At 40.3% G+C, this 21713-nt stretch overlaps 1 pseudogene across 1 annotated transcript; it reads left to right on the top strand.

Annotated features, from left to right (window-relative positions):
- Positions 1-6182: 6182 nt before the first annotated feature.
- Positions 6183-20161, top strand: LOC101177275 (annotated as a pseudogene). The gene is made up of 4 exons (XR_001115020.2): positions 6183-6332; positions 11986-12041; positions 14800-14922; positions 17114-20161. The product of XR_001115020.2 is annotated as an uncharacterized LOC101177275 (transcript).
- Positions 20162-21713: the final 1552 nt, after the last annotated feature.

Below are 21713 nucleotides of genomic sequence, written 5' to 3'. Positions count from 1 at the left end.
GTCTCCTGAGTAGCTTGGATGATAGGCCTGCACCACCACACCTGGCTAATTTTTGTATTTTTTTGGCAAAGCCAGGGTTTTGCTATGTAGCCCAGGCTGGTCTCAAACTCCTGAGTTCAAGTGATCCTCCCACCTGGTAAAATAAAAACTTCAGCCAAATTAAATTTAAAGGAGTTTAATTGAGCAGTGAATGACTCGTGAAATGGGCAGCCCCCAGAATCACAGCAGATTCACAGAGACTCCAGCATAGTCACGTGGTGGAAGAAGATTTATAGACAAAAAAAAAGGGAAACAACGTACAGAAATCGGAAGTGAGGTACAGAACAGCTGGATTGGTTACGGCTTGGCATTTGCCTTATTTGAACACAGTTTGAAACTTCAGCAGTGTATGAATTGTTGAAGTATGGCCACTGGGATAGGCCAAGGCTCAGCTGCTATTATAGGCACATATTCCTAAGTTATGTTTTCTTTTTTTTTTTTTTTTTTTTGAGACGGAGTCTCGCTCTGTTGCCCAGGCTGGAGTGCGGTGGCGCAATCTCGGCTCACTGCAACCTCCGCCTCCCGGGTTCACGCCATTCTCCTGCCTCAGCCTCTCCGAGTAGCTGGGACTACAGGCGCCCGCCACCACGCCCGGCTAATTTTTTTGTATTTTTAGTAGAGACGGGGTTTCACCGTGGTCTCGATCTCCTGACCTCGTGATCCGCCCGCCTCAGCCTCCCAAAGTGCTGGGATTACAAGCGTGAGCCACCGCGCCCGGCCTAAGTTATGTTTTCAATCCTGTCTACCTATTAAGCTAGGTTGCAGTTCATCCACAAGGACTCAAATATGGAAGTATGGAGTCCTTCTAAGGACATATTTAATTCACTTTAACAATTCCTCCCTTTTGGTCATTTTCTCAATTTTGAGAGATAGACCAAAACTGTAGTTACTGATGTCACCATCACCATTGTAAATGTACTTATTTGGTGTTGAAACCCACTGGGAAACAGCAGAACAGTGAGTTTTGCAAGGAGGGAATGAAGACTGAGTAGAGGGTACCTCTTTATGCTGGAACATCCTGTTTACAGGAGAAAAACAAAACCTGGTCTGTTCTAGGATCTATATGTTTCCTTAAAGTCTTAGTTTCATTATGTCACATTTAGCACAAGTTACTTCTTTTTAGTTTGGTTTGGCCTGTTGGGGCCTAGTGCATGAGCTTAGTCCAAAACAATGGCCTCTCATAATTTTGTTTTAAAAACTTCCTGCTTTTTGGTCAGGTTCTCACTTAGGTGAGAGTATGACCAAAACTTAGGGCCTCAGCACCACTCTCTGTTACCATCATTTTGGGTTTCTGGTCTCAGCACATCATTCGTAGGTTACAATATCCTCATGGCTGCACATTTCTTTCATCTCTTATCATTCCAGTTGAAGAGATACCATTTGACTTTCTAGAGATGGCTGCGTGCAAATATTTAAAACCTTTGAGAGAACATAGCACACCAGGGGAACTACTATTATGACTACTAGGGGCATAATACCAAGAGTTTGGAGTATGCTCCTTACCCAGGGTCCCCATAAACCAAACCACATAAAATTAAATAGATTAAAGAATAAGCTAGATGAAGAGTCTACTTGCTTAAGTGGTCTTTTTATTAATCCCCTACAACTGAATTTTTATAATCTATATTTGATGTATTTCTCCATAGGCCAAAAGTGCCAGCAGCTGCACAAGTACCTTTCTGTTTAGCCAATTCTATTATTTAGCATAACTTTCACAATAAAATTTAAAGTCTGTTGTGTAAACATAGCCTTTACTTAGAATCTACTATATAACCTATCATAAGGGATACATTTCTAATTATTGCCTCTTTTATTCTAAACCATGGAAAAAGAACCTAACAAATGACATCCTTCTGTAAGAGTGAAGGTCTTCTGGCAATGTTCTCTTTAACCCATGATGAGAGTTAAGAGGACTTTTGACTAATTATGATGCAATGAATGTACCATTAAAGTTTCTCACCTACATTGGGCCTTTATCTTTTATCTGTCACCATATAAGGTTATTTATGTAGAAAACTGGCTAAAAAAATCCTTCACAAGTAAAAGTGTAAGTATACCCTATAAGTGCACATAATAGACCCCCTTTTTATTTCTATCGTTCATAGAGGCATAAACAAGGAAAAAATATTCAAAGATATAAGAGTCTCATGATAGGCTGGGTGCAGTGGCTGATGCCTGTAATCCCAGCACTTTGGGAGGCTGAGGTGGGCGGATCACCTGAGGTCGGGAGTTTGAGACCAGCCTGACCAACATGGCAAAACCCTGTCTCTACTAAAAATACAAAATTAGCCAGGCGTGGTGGTACATGCCTGTAATCCCAGCTACCCAGGAGGCTGAGGCAGGAGAATTGCTTGGACCCAGGAGGTGGAGGTTGCAGTGAGCCCAGATGGTGCCATTGCACTCCAGCCTGGGCAACAAGAGCGAAACTCTGTCTCAAAACATAAAAATTAAAAAAGAATCTCATGATAGTAGAAGTCTTGATCTGTGATCTTGGGAAAAGCTGTTTACATCAAGGATGTCATCTTCTTTTCTGGGGAAACTTTCCTGGTTAGTTTTACCTTGAGGGTTCCAATGGGTGTACAGTTCCAAGGGTGTGGAGGGACCTTTCTCAGTTGTGAGTTTATGAACCCAAGGTTCAAGTTTCCAAAGTTTTGTTGCAGTATGAATGGCAAGGACAGTCTTTCTCTGATGTTCTCGGAAGATCCAATCTTCAGGTTCTAGATTGTGAAGGGGTTGATTGTCCCCAGCGAACCATAAAAAGCTTTCTTTACCTGGTGAAAATATACTGTGGGATTATAATTAACTGTTATAACATAAGACATGCATTCAAACTAACAATCGAATGAAATCTCTTTATAAATGTTTAAATGACCCATCAGGTAGCCAAATGTACGTGAAGGATTGATTGTCTTCCCAGGAATATGGAACCAAACACTGGTTTTAAACTATTTTCACAATTTATAAGTCACCATATCAATATATTCAATTTGGATTGTTTTATGTGTTCCATGATGAGTCATTGAATGCAGAACCTTTAATAACAAAATCTTTAAGGGCTTAGGAAGGGCAAGGTGGCTGTCCTGGTTTTCCATGAGTCTATGCTTAACATTGGACTTTACGTCCTCTTAAATACCAGTTGTTTCTCCAATTTAGGTGCATAGCACCAACAACTAATGGGTTATTACAGATAATTGGACTTGGACCATGGAGTTCAAATTGTATATGTAAACAATTTCAGTATTGCCTGGTTTAACATGAAAATTTGGCAAAGTATTTTCTTGGTATTTAATTAATTTTTTTGTTCTACTTATGTTAGCACTTTTATACAAGGAAATTTGGCTATTTCTGCGGTGTACAATATGACGACGCACACCTATAGTCCTAGCTACTCGGGAGGCTGAGATAGGAGAATCACTTGAACCCAAGAGGTGCCTTAACATAATAACCATAATTATCACTGACAACATATACTTAGACATATTATAATTGGTTTAAAAATAGTAAGTGCTTAAATCAAATATTTTATTAGAAAGTAAAAAGTGTAATGCCTTTTAGTTCATGTGACTTAAGTAATCTTTTGGAAATAAAGACAGTTTTAAAGATTATTGGTAAAATAAAAATATCTTTAAAAATACAAACATTTGGTCTAAACTATGCAGGTCAGATACTAAGTTTGCTAAATGCTTTAAGGTCATAAACTGCTTCTATGACTTTTGAAAATTGTTCAATTTACCTGAGAGGCAGAGCTTGCAGTGAGCCGAGATCGCACCACTGCACTCCAGCCTGGGCGACAGAGCGAGATTCCATCTCAAAAAAAAAAAAAATTGTGCAATTTCTTTTAGAGACATTAAATTCTAAATAAGGCCTGGGGATATATGGAATTAGCCATGCCCCCTAACTATTCAAAGGAGGTTATAAAGAAAACATTTTATATAAGAAAGGATCTTTTATGGTAAATTCTTGTCCTAAAGTAAAATAACTGGTTGTTTAAAAAGAGGGATGCTTACAACAAGTCAGAAAGTCCAAACATGTTGTAGATGGTCTGTGTATGCTGTGAAAAGATTTATAAAAGAAAATTTATGCACCAAAAGTGAAAGTTGCTAAAAATTACCATTATAACATGTAATTGAGACTACTTAAAAAATAGGCTTACATGCAAGGTGTGTGAAGAGAAGGAAATGTGTTTTTGGAAATAGATTATAAGAAGGCATGGGAATGTAAATTTTTGCCTAGTTTAGAGTGTTAAAGGATTGTTTAAAATTAAATAAAATAAAGCTAAAAGTTTAAACAAGTAATGGAAGGTTTGTGAAAATTAACCTTGTGAACATAATTCTACGTGTGAAAATATCGACTAATTAAAGCTCTTTCATATGTAAACATAACACACATAATACATTTAAATACATAGACAGACAGAAGATAAAAGGACTCATTTTCCAAGCCAGGAATTATACCCTGAACCTGGGCTGCATTGTGAAAAGAAAAAGCATGGCAGCATGGTTACAAGATCAAGCTCCCAAGGGCATACAAGACAAGAGGGAAACCTCATCCAGTTTTTTTTTAGAGACCTGCAGCAAAGTTTGTAACTGACCAGCTTGCTGGGCCACCTTAAAAAGCAGGCTTACAGGTATCCTAAGCCTGTGTTCCATCCTAAGTCACCCCTATCCATTATAGAACACAGAAAGACACACAAAGCACACTAGATTCACTACAATTTAAGATTAGCCTCACAAATCCTTCATCTCATTAATTAAAACTTTACAGAGGAGATAAACAGTGATTTTTACTATTCATTCAACTGATTTGCACAGAGAAAGAGAGAGGCCAGAAGTCTGGTAAGAAATTCTTACCTTTTGCCAGCATGCCAAGCTTCTGGATTCCTCGGAGATGCTGGAGGAATCTGCATATTTCAGTAGGGTGTACAGGGAAGGCCTCCTTAAGAAGGCAACATTTGAGCAAAGATCTGAAGTAGGCAAAGAAGCCATTTGGATATCTGGTGAAAGAGCTTTTCCAGGTATTTAACAAATAATTTCTTAACTTATTCTGTTTTATTTTTCATTTTTGAGACATGGTATCTCTCACTCTGTCACCCAGGCTGGAGTGTAGTGGCGCAATCTCTGCTCACTGCAACCTCCACCTCTTAAGATTCCAGCGATTCCCCTGCCTCTACCTCCTGAGTAGCTAGGATTACAGGTGCGTGCCACCACACCCAGCTAATTTTTGTATTTTTAATAGAGACAGGGTTTCACATGTTAGCCAGGCTGGTCTCCAACTTCTGAGCTCAAATGATCCACCTGCTTAGGCCTCCAAAAGTGCTGGGATTACAGGCATGAGCCACAGCACCCAGCTAAGCTTTATGTGTGTGTATTCTTTAATCAAATATCTATTGTATATGACATTAACTGCAGGTATAAGGAGATAAGACAAGATTACAGATGTTTATTGAGTGCCTGCCATGTACCAGGCACTGTGCTAAGTTTTATGAATGAGGTTTGGTCCCTTCACTAAGACTTACAACTTAATGCAAGAGGCAAGGTGTAGAAATACACTTCCTGCAGTTGGAGTGCAGCAGTTCTTACCAGGAGGAAGAGTTGGTTTGAAGTTGCACCACCAGAAGTTTATATGCACCTGACCTACCTGAAGTCTACACCTCCCTTTCAAGATGAATTATCGTGTAAAGGGTGCTCCCCACTCTAACAGAGGGGAAGCCAGCAAGTTAATACTTGATCACACCTTTTATAGAGCACTGTGATTAATCTGTCTTCCCAAAGTAACTCATTTAACCTTCATAACAATAAGAAGCAGTTGTTCTAAGAAGCCTTCGTGTCTCTCTCTGAGATGGAGAAATGCTCAGAAGGCTGAGCAGTATGACAAGGCAGTTATATGGTAGAGTTCAACCTAAATTTAAGGTAAGAGGCTTAAAGCACAGCGCTTTTCCCACCGCAGTACAGCTGTTATGAGCATTGCTGAAATAAAACAGCTTGATATTCTCCTGACTCAGTCCTCTCCCACTGACAAGACAGAAAGAGAGCTGGGCTGAGGTCGGAGCGGATTCAGAGCCCACGATGTCAGCAAAGACACAGAAGGAAAGCGCCCTCCGGAAAAACGCGGGGGAATTCTGGGAGTGCGCGGCCTTGGAGCGCGCACATGCGCGGCAGCTCCCGCTGCTGAATAGCTGAGAGGCGCACCCGGCCGGCCAGCTGGGCTCGGAGTGCAGCGGGGTCAGGATGGACGAGGACGTATTGCACCCTGAAGAGCCTCATCATCGGTGAGAGTGGGGTGGGCAAGTCCAGGTGAGGCGGGCGTGCGGGCCGTGATGAGGGTGGCTGAGCTCTTTCTGCCTCTGTGGCCGCTGTCTCTTGGGCCGCGGTGGGAACTGTCAATCCCTGCAAGTGTCCACGATGGCAGCCCGGCTCAGGCCGGCTCCGCTCGCGCCCTCCTCGGCCTCTGGGCCGCGCTCTCCCGCGGCTTCTGCGCCCCTCTCCCCACCCGCGCCTGCCTGGTTCCCGGCCTCTGCCAGGCCCAAGTTCTCTGTGTCGCTCTCCTTCCTGTGGCGCCGAGAAAACACCATTCCGAGGGCCGCCGCTCGGCCGGCCGGCTGGTTTGCTGCGCGAAGCTCAGGGCGTGGCGGGCTGGTTTGGGCCCGAATCCGGCCGGGGGCGCCTCGCCTCGAGCCCCTCGGGGTTCAGGCTGCCTGTCACCCCGAGATCCAGAAGACGTAACTTTCCCACTTGAGGGTTTCTGTGGGGCCTTCTCTAAAGACATAATGTCGTCGGGAAGTTTCGTGACGCCTTAGGACCCTTTCCTGGCCTGTTTGGGCACAGCTTATTGTCGCTTTTTACTTTTTTATTAGTCAGCTGTGAATGAACTGCTGGATCTTGTGACTGCTGGAAATTTTCTCTTTAGTGTAAGTGGTCCACGGCTGAAGCAGTCAGACCACCTTTGAAAATAAAGTGTAATTGTTATTTCTCATTTTGCCACATCCTGTGGAGACAAAAGATTAGTGTTGTGTCTTCTCATTTTTTATTTTTTTCTTGGGGAAAATATTATTGACAATGGAGTTGAGTATAAGGTAAGGCATGGATCTAGGTGGTTGTTGCTAGAGGGCTGATTTCATCCAGGTCTTGGAACAGAGTTCTCCAGGTGAAGTCATTTTTGCCATCTGATTATGAGTAGGTTATGTTCAAGGCCGTCCTGATCTTTAAACCACATTTACACTCCAGGGGCTGTAATCAGTTTCATATTTTAGCTACACCTTCTGATACACATATCTTTGTGTGTGTGTGTGTGTGTGTGTGTGGTGTGTGTGTGTGTGATGGAGTCTCGCTCTGTTGCCCAGGCTGGAGTGCAGTGGCGAGATCTCAGCTCAACACAGTCTCCGCCTCCTGGGTTCAAGCGATTCTCCTGCCTCAGCCTCCTGAGTAGCTGGGATTACAGGTGTGTGTCACCACGCCTGGCTAATTTTTGTATTTTAGTAGAGACAGGGTTTCACTATGTTGGCCAGGCTGGTCTCGAACTCCTGACCTCAAGTGATCCACCTGCCTCGGCCTCACAAAGTGCTGGGATTACAGGCGTGAGCCACCGTGCTTGGCTGACACATATCTTTCAAATAACTTGTTATTCATGTAAAATTTTATAAATTGAAGTATCCTTATACAAAGTAGAATGAAAGCTTTCCTCATGTAACTTTTAAAATTACAAACCTGCACATTCTGCACATGTATCCCAGAACTTAAAGTATAATAAATAAATAAATAAGATTACAAAGTCCTATTTTTTTAGCTACTTCAGGATTTTAAAGCTTACTATGTAATATATTCTGAATTTTTTTGTATTTTTAAAGTTTGATAATACATTTTTCCAGTATTCCTCACTTAATGTACTCTATGTCTACTGTAGTCAGAGGGATTTGCACATACCAAGGAATAGAATAATGAAACACTGTGGGTAAGCAAACCAGTATGATTTGTGTGTGTGTGTAAAAGGGATTAATAAAATTATTTACATGATCATCTGTTATTGCACATACATATTTGAGGGTTAAAAAGTTAATGTAATAAAAATTGCCTTAATAGGAATTTCATAATCTTGTGATCTTTCTTTTTCATTTCTCTTTTTTTTTCCTTGACATGTGGTTCTCATTTAAGTTCAGGCACATGAAATTGGCATATTTGAAGTCACGAATGGTTGGTTGTCATTTCATGTAGTTCAACCCAATACATGAAATTGGGTTGAAATTGGTTAGCACTTCATGTAACTGTATTGCATGGGCGACAAGTTAGGGTGGTTAAAATTTTCTGGAAGGTTAACTGGAGTATATAAATGAGATTCATTCCCCACCCCCCTGCCCCCACCATCACTGCTTTTTTTTTTAAACAGGGTCTTGTTCTGTCACCTGCTGGAGTGCAGTGGTGTGATCCCGGTTCACTGCAGCCTTGACTTCCTGGGCTCAATCAATCCTCCACCTCAGCCTCCTGAGTAGCTGGGACTACAGGGACGAATCACCATGCCTAGCTAGGGTTTTTTATAGAGACGGGGTCTTTTATAGAGACAGGGTCTAGGCTGGTCTCGAACTCCTGAGCTCAATGGATCTTCCCGCCCTCAATGGATCTTCGCAAAATGCTGGTATCATAGGCATAAGCCACCATACCCTGCTCTACTTTAAAAATTTTTTTTTGTAGATGGGATTTCCCTATGTTGCCCAGGCTAGTCTGGAACTCATGGGCTCATGCCATCCTCCAGCCTTGGCCCCTCAGGGTGCTGGGATTACAGGCATGAGCCATGGCACCCAGCTGAGAGTCCCTTTTTAGAATAAGGTCTGTTAAGTGGGATTTATCAGTCTCTCTAGTTCACTCCCTAGAAAGAAATGTATTTAGGCCTAATCTTTTTTAAACTTTTTCCTCAATGTGAAGTAGTGGATTATCAACTGCTCACTGCAAAATTTTGACACTTTACCTCTTTCGTGAAAGGACTGCATTTAGTGAGAAAGGTGTCTTATTTGTCTGGCTAGATATACATTATTGGCCTATGTGATATGCTGTGAAAAAGAACCTTAAACACTTACCTTTCTGGATAAGATGAGAATAAATGACTCCACTAAAATAGAAGCCTATACTTTTTAAAGTGAGTTAGTACAGAAACATTTGTCATGGATGTGACCTTAAAGGGTCGTTTTTACCAACTTTGTTCTGTTTCTTTATAGAGCTGGAGCTAGTGGAAGTGAAATAGCACTCATGTTGTTGGGGAATTATTGCACAACAAAGGATATCTTTAAGCCGAATTAGTGGATTACTTTCTAGTGTATTTCATGGTGTTGGAGCCTAAAGGGTATATGATAGTAATCAGCAGATCAGGATTATGAAACTGGGGCTGCCACTTGTGTGGTCTTGTGTGTGATCCTTGAATGCTCTAGGCCTTCATTTCGAAAGTGAGGGGGTTGGAATAGAAACCTCTCAAACCCTATCTAGTGTTAAATCTAGAAACTCCGATTCTGTAGCTAGGCCCGGTGAGGTAGAGGTAGCAGAGTGTATCAAGAACTGGAAGGGATTAGAGAGACCTGTTTTGTAAATTGCTGTCCCTCCTATGCCCCTAGCCTTGCCATTCATTTTAGTGAATTTCATTCGTAGATAAAGAAATGCAGATTAGTTATAATCACACTCTGTTTGTTGTAAATTTGGTCTTATCTAAGTGCCATGGTGGTAGTTACTCCTTCCATCTCTACCTCTGCATGGAAAGCATTTTGCTCCTTTAACTTTGAAATATGAAGGTGTAAGTATACAATATTATAAGAATGGTGCTTCTACCAGGTGCGGTGGCTCATCCTGTAATCCTAGGTACTCAGGAGGCTGAGGCAGGAGGATCACTTGAAGCCAGGAGTTCGAGACCAGCTTGAGCAACATAACAAGACCATGCCTCTAAAAAACTGAAAAATAAAAAAATTAGCTGGCCATGGTGATGCACACCTGTCATGCCAGTTACTTGGGGGACTAAGGTGGGAGGATTAGTGAGCTGGGATTGTGCCACTGCATTCCAGCCTGGGTGACAAAGTGAGACCCTGTCTCTTTAAAAAAAAAAAAAAAAGGGTCCTTCTTAATCATTTTGAGATTGCCAATTCCTTTCAAAATGTAATAGAGAAATGGACTCTCTGCCCCTTTCAAAGTCTAATAAATAGAGAAATGGACTCTCTGCCTAGAAAAATGCACACATGGAATTTAGAATACATTTTGTTTCTGATGTATACCCAGAGCCTGTATTAAAATTTGTTGCTTCACACCATGCCACCAATTCCCTGCTTCTCCTGACAAAGTACCATTAATGACAATGGCTGTTGTAAGGATTAGCAATCATGAGAGAAAAACCTCTGGCTTTTTGTCTGCACATTGCCATATGTTCAATAAATAATACTCAATGTCATTATTATTACTTTTATTATTGTTATTATTACCACTACTCTACAAGGTTATATTAACTTATGTTTTTGTAATAATATTTTCTGTGGTGACCACGTGTAGATATGTATCTTTTCTATTCTTAAATTATGGGTAACTATGTTGGGAGAGAAGAAAATTTTTATAGGTTTTATTTTAGAGTCTTATTAGTGCTGTCACCTAACTTATGTTTGAAGTAAGTAAATATAGTTAAGATGTGAAATAGAGAAATCTAGAATTTGACTCCTGTTTTACTTTGATTCTGTGGTGCTCGTTTTATGGTAAACACAAGAAAACAAAACCAAGGTAGAGTTAATCCTTCAAATATAATTAATGACACTGGGTTTGGAAACTACCAGGAGGTCATTATGTTTTGCAGAATGCTCTGTGGACAAAACATACCTCTAGCAGCAGTAATCACAACCTTATGAATATTAGAATCTAATTAGAAATTAGAATATTAGGAATATTCATAAGATTTTTCTATAATTTAGACATCTGATGACTGTTTCTTTGATTTTATTAATACAAACAGGTCAACAGAACGGACTTATACTTTAGAAGTTAACGAGTGAAGTTGAGTGATTTTAAAATTTAGGGCTTTAACATTAGCTTTTATTTTTGAAGAGCTTCTAATAACTGACACTTCTGCTTCGTAGTTAGTAAAATAATTCTGGAAGATGGAAAATCTTTGAGTACCCTTCTAATCTGGTGTCTTTTGCCTGTATCCTTCCTTTCTAGTTTCTTACCATTTCCTAGGTTTAGTCCTTTGTTCTCTCCAGCCATAACCGTGGCAGTTGTCTTCTGTTGATTTTTCTTCCATTTTTTGTTGGCATTAACTTTTCAAAACAAAGAACAGTTCTTGTCATAACTTTCTTTAAAAGCCTTCAATAGCTTCCAGTTGCCTACTTGGTTTTATAAACCCTACCTGGTGTTTGCCTGAGTATACCTACTCTGTCCTGTGATCTTTTTTTTTTTTTTACCTCTCTTTTTACTGTGTCTTTTCTTCCCACTTCGGTGGTAGCCATACTGCCTGTTACAGAATGCTAGGCTTTGATATCTTTCTGTTTGTGCTTGAATTTAAAGTGGATTACACATCTGATTTTTTTAAGTTACTTTACTTTGTTGCATTCCAAGAAACTTTATTTTTTCTCTTTTCATCCATGTCAGTTAAAGCATGACATGCTGCTAATATCATTTTCTCAGGACATACCAGAACAGTTAAAAACAGCAACAAAAACCCCCACCTTTTGTACTTGGGGGATTGTGTAGAAGAGCATGGGGAATATATTTAATAGTAAACTACTTTGCTCTTGGCAGTTTTTAAATTGCCTTTCTAGTAATTTAATTCTTCTGTGTGTACCGCTCTGAGGCAGTAATTCTAGGAGCAGGCCTCCATCAGTTATTTTTATCTGCATCTAATAATTTGTGACTGGATATAATAATCATGAACACACTTATCATATGATTAGAAAGAAAAATTCTAATTCCCAACCTGTCTTTTTAATATCTCTTTCAGCCTGCTCTTGAGGTTCACAGATGATACGTTTGATCCAGAACTTGCGGCAACAATAGGTGAGCCTGTGTTTAAAAATTCAATAGAAATGTCTAACATTTTCTTGCCTTTGGGCTTTTTTATCTAAATCCTTCTACCTTCCTCTTACCACCCCACCACCTCCATGTCTGTTGACATTTTATTTGTCCTTCAAGATTTAACTTTGGTATCATTAAATCTCTGAAGCCCTTCTAGATCTTACCAAGAGAAAATAATTTCCTTATCTGTTATATCATGGGACTTTATTAAAACTGCTGATATTATGGTTATCTATACACTCATTTCTTTCCTCTATTATGGATTGTCTTTTATTTTGCAATATACAACAGTTATTTGAGTACTTACTGTATACCAGGCACTGTTACTAAGAGGTGGGGTTATAATATTGAATAACATAACCTTGGTCTCTGTCATCATGGACCTAACAGTAGAGTACATTAATTTTGTATGTTCAGCATTTGCTACAGTGTTTGACATGTATTCTGATCTTTACATATGTATTCATATTAGTTATTAAGGACTGTTTGGAGCAATGATACTTAAATGCCTTTTAAAGATAAAATTTAGATGGCCTGAAAGTGGTTAGTCACACTAACTTATGAAAATATATGAGAAGATAGAGGTAAGTATTTTGGTGTCATGTGTTTAGACCATAGACAACAACATAAAGGAATGAAAAGACCACTTGGAATAGTTGAAAGGTAGCTGAGCTGAGTCAGAGCTAGATAATAGTTTTGGCTTTGCCTTGAATTAGGTGTAATCTTGACTTGCTAACTTCATCTGTAAATTGGGAGGTTTGGGGGAGAGAGAATACTTTTTTTTTCCTGAGCTTTAAAATTTAAATCATAAAATTTTAAATTTGATGATCTGATGAGAGTATAGTAAAGATGATCCTAGCAGTATTATTAGGGAAAGCAAATAGTTTATCTTAACTGCCTTTATTTGTTTACATTTATTGTATGTCTATTTTTTCAGACTCATGTATTTGTAAAAATAGCAAAAATAATTCTTGTGTATCCTACTAAATTACTCCATCCAAATGTTAATATTTGTCACATTTGCTTTATCATTCTGTCTATATATACACACACAGTATTCTTTTAAAAAAATGCATTTTTTTCTGATTTTTTAAAATGAATTATTTGAGAGTGGATTGCAGACATGATGTCTTTAAAATGTCTACATACTTTGTATATTTCTTAAATCAACATGGATACACCTCTATTGTCTATACACAGATTTTATCAGTTATCCCATTAATGTCCTATATAGCAAAAGACAAATAATTGTTTTGGGTTCAGGATCATGCATTGAATTTAGTTATTTCTCTTCAGTCTCTTTTTTTTTTTTTTTTTTTTTTTTTTTTTTTGAGATGGAGTCTCTCCCTGTCGCCCAGGCTGGAGTGCAATGGTGCGATCTCAGCTCACTGCAACCTCTGCCTCCTGGGTTCAGGCGATTCTCCTGCCTCAGCCTCCCAAGTAGCTGGGATTACAGGTGCGTGCCACTGCGCCCAGCTAATTTTTGTATTTTTAGTAGAGATGGGGTATCACCATGTTGGCCAGGCTGGTCTCGAACTCCTGATCTCAGGTGATTCACCTGCCTTGGCCTCCTAAAGTGCTGGGATTACAGGCGTGAGCCACTGCGCCTGGCCACTCTTCAGTCTCTTTTAATCTGAACAGTTCTTCAGTCTTTGTCTTTCCAGGGCCTTGACATTTTTGAAGAGTAAACAATTATTTTGTAGAATGCCCCTTAATTTACATATATTCAGTGTCCTTATGGTTGGATTCAGGTTATGCACTTTTGGCAGGAATTCCACAGAAGTGTTTCTCAGAGCACAGTGTCAGGAGGCACATGATGTCTGTTTGTCCCATTTACTGGTGGTGGAACTTTGGTTACTATTGGGTGATACATGCCAACTTTTTCCTCTGTGAAGTTATTATTTTTCCTCTTGTAATGAATATATTTCTTTTGGAGAGATACATCGAAACTATATTAGATATCCTCCTTTTCATCGTATTCTTTGCCCTCTTATTTTAGCATCCATTGATACTTCTTGCCTGTGAAAAGCGAGAAGGACAATATATGATCTTGCCATTCTAATTGTGGTGGCTGTCAAATGACAATTTTTTTCAAATGCCATCACTCTGTCTACATATCTTATTTGGAATTCTGTAAGGAAGAGCTCTTTGTTTTATTTTTAAATTTGAGACAGGGTCTCACCCTGTCACTCAGCTTGGAGTGCAGTGGCATCATCTAGGCTCACTGCAGCCTCCACCTCCCAGGTTCAAGCAATTCTCCCACCTCAGCCTCCAGACCTTAAGGGGGACTGCAAACGTGTGCCACCACGCCGGGCTAATTTTCGTATTTTCAGTAGAGGTGGGGTTTCACCATGCTGGCCAGGCTGGTCTCGAACTCCTGGCTTCAAGTGATCTGGCCCACGACGACCTCCCAAAGTGCTGGGATTACAGGTGTGAGCCACTGCGCCCAGCCAAGAGCTCCTTTTGCTTTTCTTTTTTTGTGAATTCGGATTTTGTATATTCAGGAGTTTTATTTAAACTTTGAATCTGAAAGAAACTTTAGGAGGAACTCATAGATTTGTGGGAAGAAGCAAATCTATATTATTTTCTCTCTTCTAAAATCATATTCCGTGTATTTTAATCTTTTACTGAATTTTAACATATTGTTTCATCACTAACATAAAGTGTTGCAATAGTTTTTGTAACTCACACACAAATACTGGAATTAAAAGTTATTTACCTGAGTATATTTTTGTGGCAGGTGGTCCACTTTACATCGCTTTCCAGACAACTGGAATTTGAGACAATGTCTGTGACAGCAGTTGCTTTGTTTTCACCTGGCATATGTTCTCATCATACTGCTTGCAGTCACATCATGCTGCAGGTAAAAAGCTTTGATTAGTTTTTAAATCTCTTACTTTGTGAAAAATATTTTATTGTGGTAAAATATAATATATATGACATAAAATATGCTGTTGTAACAACTCTTAAATGTATAATTTGGTGGCATTAATTACATCCACACTGTCATGCAACCATCAAAACTATCTGTTCCCAAGTATTTTTCATCACCCCAAACAGGAACTGTGTTATCATTCTGCAGTAACTCCCCATCACCACCAGCCCCCCGTTGCCAGTTAACTTTTAATCTACTTCGTCTCTGTGAACTTTCCTATTCTAAAGATTTCATATAAGTGGAACCATATATTTGTCTTTTTGTGACTGGCTCATTTCACTAGGCATAATGTTTTCAAGGTTCACCCTTGTAGCATGTATCAGAACTGCATTCCTTTTTATGGCTGAATAATACTGAGTCCTCCAACTCTGTTCTTTTTCAAGATTATTTTGGTCATCTGAGACTCCTTGCAATTCCATTTGTATTTAAGGATTGGCTTCTCTATTTCTGGGGGGAAAAATGGTTGTCAGATTTTTGATGGGGATTGCATTGAATCTGTAGATTGTTTTAAATAGGACTGGCATTTTAGCAATATTGAGTCTGCCAACCCAGGAACTAAAGATCTTTCCATTTACCTAGGTCTTTTTAAGTTTCTTTTACCAATGTTTGGTAGTATTCAGCATGCAGGTCTTTTACTTCCTTGGTTAAATTTATTCCTAAGCATTTTATTTGTTTAGTGCTATTTAAATGGAATTGCCTTCTTAATTTCCTTTTTAGATTGTTAATTGTACATGTACAGAAAAACAACTAATTTTTGTGTGTTGATCTTGTATCCTGAAGCTGTGCTGAATTTATTAACTCTAGTAGTTTCCTTCTGGATTCACATGGATGTACTTCTAGCTACTCGGGAGGCTGGGGCAGAAGGATCAGTTGATCCAAGGAGTTTGAGGCCAGCCTGGAAAACACAGCAAGACACCTACAGGTGTGCACCCCCACATCTGGCTAATTTTTGTATTTTTAGTAGAGATGGGGTTTCACCAGTTTGCCCAAGCTGGTCTCAAACTCCTAGGCTCAAGCACTTTACCTGCCTCAGCCTGCCAAAATGCTGGAATTACAGGCATGAGCCACCATGCCCAGCCTAAAACTGTGATATCTTGTTCTCATTAATAGCTGTAGAAATTATAACTTTTGGCTGGGTGCAGTGGCTCACTCCTATAATCCTAGCACTTAGGGAGGTCGAGGCGGGCAGATCACCTGAGGTCAGGAGTTCGAAACCAGCCTGGCCAACATGGTGAAACCCTGTCTCTGCTAAAAATACAAAAAACCAGGTGTGGTGGTACACACCTGTAATCCCAGCTACTCAGGAGGCTGAGGTGTGAGAATCACTAGAACCTGGCAGGTGGAGGTTGCAGTGAGCTGAGATCACACCACTGCACTCTAGCCTGGGCGACAGAGCAAGACTGTCTCAAAAAAAAAAAAAAAAAAGAAGAAAAGAAAAAGAAAAAAGATTATAACTTTTTGTAAATTGTTATTAGGTTGGTGTCTTCTACTATTTCGGTTGCATAAATATCATTTGAGGTAGGCCTAGTCTTTGAAGGCTCTTTCCAGCAGGTGTCTCTTTCACCAGGCTTATTTAAAAGTCTTTATTTTTTTTTTTTTACAATAAAAGAAAGTCTATAATATATCAACTGTGCCAAGGGAAGACAACAGTAAACTTACAAGTCTCTTTCCAGCAATCTAAATTAGTAATTCAACAGGACAAAATAAAGACATTTTTAGACAAGAGCTTTCTCTCTCTGCGCTGCCTCCTGGTTAATTTCCTTGGTTTTATTTTTTAGCGTATTAATTCTTTCCAGCTGTATTCAGTCTGCTGCTCAGTATGACCAACGGACCTTAGATTCTCTGTGTGTGTAATTTTTACTTCTAGAAGTTCTATTTGGTTCTATTGCAAATCTACTTCTTGATTTCTACTTTATACTTTTATGTCCTTAATTTGTTTAATTACACTTATTTATATTCTTGTTCAGATTGATCAAATCTGGTTGCTCACATTTTCTGTTCTCTCTCATTGATCATATGTTTTATTATTTGGAATTACGAGCTCATCTTTAGTAAGAATCTGCAATGATTTGATTTAGGCATTTTTCTTCCAGCTCTGTTCTGTATTTGCTTCTTCCAGACAATGCAGGAATCACATGAACCTGTCCATCCACAGATGAAGTGGTAAAGAAACTGCCGTATTAGATACATGATGGTATACTCTTCAGCCATAAAGCTTTGGGAAACCCTGTCATCCGCAACCACGTAGAGAAACCTGTCCATCCACAGATGAAGGGATCAGGAAACTCTGGTATATACACTGAAGGGAAATGCTTTTTGGCTACCAGAATAATGAAATTATGTTGTTTGGAGCAACACAGATGAACCTGTCCATCCACAAATGAAGACATCAAGAAACTCTAGTATGTACACAAGGCAAAACACTTCAGCCATCAAAATCATGACATTATGTCACTTGGAGCAACACAGTTGACCTGCCAAGGCTGCCTCTTCCTCCATAGGCAGATGAACGCTGTGGCTGCTGCTCCTGCCTGGGCCATGCCCTGACGCTGCCAACACCACTGGTCCTCTATCTATTTATAAATGTTAATACAGTTGCTGACCCAACAATAACTGAACAGCTGATAATGTACCTCACACTAAGCCAGGTGCTTCATATGTATCTAACTTGAAAAATGCTGAGCTAGTTACCTTAACATCATTAACTTTTACTTAAAAGTTTGTTTTTCTTCTTTAATCCCAGTGAGCTCCAAACAAGTTTTAGGAGGCTCCCCAAAACCAGTGAAGACTTTAACTAAAAGTAGAATTTCAAAGTACTTTAATTTTATTAGAAACCAAACCCCAAAATTAAATGTGAAGATCAGTGTCTGTACTGAACTGGCCCATCTGGTGGACATAGGATTTGTGTTATCGACTAGAATGTTACCCAGGATTCACGATTTCTAGCATCTGTCAGTGTTAAGAAAATTGGATTGAGTACCAAATACGGCAGAACAAACCCGGCTTTGAGGCAAGGACCCCATCAAGTAGTCAGGCAGTACTTTTGTTAGAGTTCTGGGCGCAAGTCTTCCTCATCCCTCCCACCTTCTCCTGGCCTCCTTGTAAACCCAAACCGCCAGGCACCTCAATTTTCTTCAAGGCCAGGCTGTTCTTAATGTTGGTAAATTGGTCAAGGAAGTGGGTGAGCCACTGCTTGCTCTGCACATCGTCCTCAGGGTGCTCGGTCTTCAGACAGTACAGCAGCTGCATGGCTTTGGCCCTCAGGAGTAACTGGCCCATTCCTAGGCTGTCCCCAAAGATGTGTCCTCTGAAGAAGCTGGTCAAGTAGAGGGGGTGTCCACCATGGTTATAGATGGGGAAGGAGATGCTGCTCAGGTCGAGCGTTTTGTCCACCTGCCAGGCGTACAGGAGCGGGTTGGGGACACCACGCAGAGCATCTTGTACCTCGTGCACACCTGCTGGTACTGGATCTGGCTTGTGTCTCCCTGCGCCACATGCAGATCCTGCACTGTACTGTCCAGTCAACTGACTTCAGCAAAGATGTCTGGGTTCAGCAGCGAGTTGCTGTGTGAGGCCACCAGAATGGAGGTGATATCAGCCTCGGTGCTCGTCCTGGAGGTGGAGAAGTGGTCGGAGTCCTCTGCGGTGAAATGGCCCTGCACCAAAGTGGGAGACATTCAGAATCGAGGTGAAATTGGCCTCAGTGCTCCTCTTGGAGGCAGGGAAGCAGTGGTGAAATGGCCCTGTGTGAATGTGGGAGACCAGCAGACTGGAGGTGGAATTGGCCTCAGTGCTTGTCCTGGAGGTGGAGAAGCAGTCAGAGTCCTTGGTGGTGAAGTGGCCCTGCACGACACGTTGCTCCCCCTTGGCCAGTGAAAGAATAAAAGAAAGCTGGCCACTTGCATTTCCATTTCAGCTTATAGAATATGTGTTTTGGAAATAGTATCTTCTAGATCTGTCTTTTTTTCTTCTGATTTAACTTAGTAAAGCTAAGTTTTATCTCTTCATAGTCTTGCTTTTGTTTCAAAAGCTTTTATGAGATTTGTTTACTGTGTGTGGCTATATGGCAGACAATTTGTTCAAGTGGCATGCCTCCTCTTTCTCACATTGACCTCCTCAGGAAGAGTTTTTCAAGGTCAATGAGTCTTCTCTCTGAGATAAGAATAGTAGCCAGAATTAAGAGGGTAAAGTGCATTGTGGAATTAAGTCCTGATTCCAGTGGAAACTCAGTTTATGGCCTTAGACAAATATTTACACTTCTGATCCTCAGTTTTCTGTCAAAGAACTTCTGCTCATATCCAATTCCTATTAAGTGGGAGTACTCTGACCTGATATTACCAATATTAGGTTAGATTTTATCCTAATGTTAGGTATTAGAATATATCCTAACATTACTAGTTCTTCACTCTTACTAAAGTGCATGTTAGATTTCTTCAATGATTTTTTTAAATTGGCATGGTTGATACAAAGCATCCTTCTATCCAAATACTGTGCTCAGTCGCCTAAGTGATAGTTTAGAACCATACTATCTCTCTGTGGAAAGAATGCTGGGGCTCCTGGCTACACACTTTGACTAGAAGGGAAAATACCCCTCTTGTGTTTATGATGGTTTTTCTTTCTACTTGATTAAGAAGAAAGTACAAAAAGGTGCTTATTGAAGCATTGTCAATTTGGGAACAAGAGTCTCAGGAATGAAATATTTGTGACTGTTCTCAGCGTGAAAGGTAGAGAGATGATTACTTGATCATTATGTGCTTATTTGAAAGTCACTTTCCTCCCATGCCTCAGCATCTCACTTTTTAGAATGCACACTGAATGCCTGGGATCTCTTTGTTTTAGAAAAGACAAAGTTGCATTGTTAAAAGAATAATATTTCTGGGGAAAAGGCTCAGTGCTCAACGGTTACTGTATAAAGAGATTTAAAAAGAAAGTCAAGGGAAGGTAAGGAAGGTAACATGGCTAACAACCTTGTGGGTTCTACTAGCATTATTTCATGCAAAATGTCATTACCCTTAATATAGGAGAGAATAAGTCTGGGAATCCACTGGCATCTAAACTCCATTTCTTGTTTTGTCACTGCTTCCCCAGTTGACTATGGAAAATACATTTAGTCTTTTGATATCTTGGTTTCAACAACTATAACATGACAAGAACTTTTATGCATGGACTTTGTAATAGTTATCTATTTCTGCATACAAATTACTTCAAAACTTAAATTGTTGTTTGAAACAACAAACACTATCTCACAGTTTCTGTGGGTCAGGAGTCCAGACATGGCTTATTGGGTAACTGCCTCAAAGTCTTACTAGGCTGTAATACAGTTATTGGCTAGAGCTGCTGTTTCATCTGAAGGTTCAATTGAGAGAGGATCCACTTCTAAGCTCACTCACATGGTTGCTGGCACAATTCAGTTCCTCCCAGGCTATTGGATTAAGGGTCTCAGTTCCCTACTGACTGTTGGTCCATGAATTTTCCTCAGTTCTTTGCCATATGGGGGTCCATAGAACAGCTCACTACATGGCAACTGGCTTCTATCAAAGTGAGCAATAAAGAAGTAAGCAAGAGAGGTTTGCAAGACAAAAGCTACTATCTCTTTATAATATAATCTCAGAAGTAGCATCACATCCCTTCTGCCATATTCTGTTCACTAGAAGTAAATCTCTGGGTCTAGCCGTACTCTATTGCAGGGATCACACAAGGGTGTGAATACAGACACAGGGATTGTTGGGGCTCATCTTAGAGGTCGTCTCCTATAGAGTTAGCTACCAATCTGAGGGGTCACAGGGAACCGTGCATCTGGGCCAGAACACTGGGATTTCATCCCTTAAGCAGGACAACATTCATTCAAAAACTTATATGTATGTTTATATGTTTCTCTCTAATCAAAGAGAGAAGCAAGGCCTGTCCCTGACGAGCTCCCTTTCTCAGATCCACCCTGAACTGCCTAAGTTAACTCCATGGACCTTGACTAGGTGAACCATAGAGTCCAAGCCTAGAGCTGGGTCCTAGGTTTAATCCTGGTTCTGTCTTAGCCCTATGACCTTAGGCCACTTCTCTTTGACTTGGTTTTCTTTGCAGCAGGAAGTGTCGGATTAGATCCCAACAATGGTTCTCAAATTGGAGTGCCTGTGAAGATCACCTGGGGTCATTTAAAAAATTCCTGATGCCCAGCACACCCCTGACAAATTAAATCAGAAGATCTGAGGGTGAGATTCAGGCAAGAGGACTTCTTACAGCTCCCCGAGTGATTTCATTGTTCAGCCAAGGTTGATAACTACTCGTTTAGAAGATTGGTAATCCTAACTCTGGTCCGTGAGAACTATCTGAGGAGCTTTAAAAATAAATACAGAAGCCAGAGTCTTAGGACAATTAAAATAGAAATCCCTGGGGGTTGGTCCCAGACATGGTGTCTTTCAAAGCTCCCCAGATGATTCTAATGTGTAGCCAGATTTGTGGACCCTCAGGTTTAATGATCTTCAAGAATCCTCGATCTAAGGTTCTAAGCTTGTCCAAATGCACTTGTAGAGCTATAAGCACGTATACCACCTTCTCAGGAAGGTGGCCGCTCCAATGCTGTCTGACTCTGAAGAATGAAATGATTATTCCCACCCAAACATCCATATTCTCTGGGTTTACAATCCCCTATTTACAGTCCGTAAAAAGGTCACTCTAGACTTGACCTCAGTCTCATTTTGACACACACAGCACGCCAGCGTTCT

Source organism: Nomascus leucogenys, chromosome 18 (assembly GCF_006542625.1).
Source record: "Nomascus leucogenys isolate Asia chromosome 18, Asia_NLE_v1, whole genome shotgun sequence".
Classification (NCBI taxonomy): domain Eukaryota; kingdom Metazoa; phylum Chordata; class Mammalia; order Primates; family Hylobatidae; genus Nomascus; species Nomascus leucogenys.
Note: the sequence above shows the minus strand (reverse complement) of the source record. Positions and strands in the feature narration are given on the sequence as shown.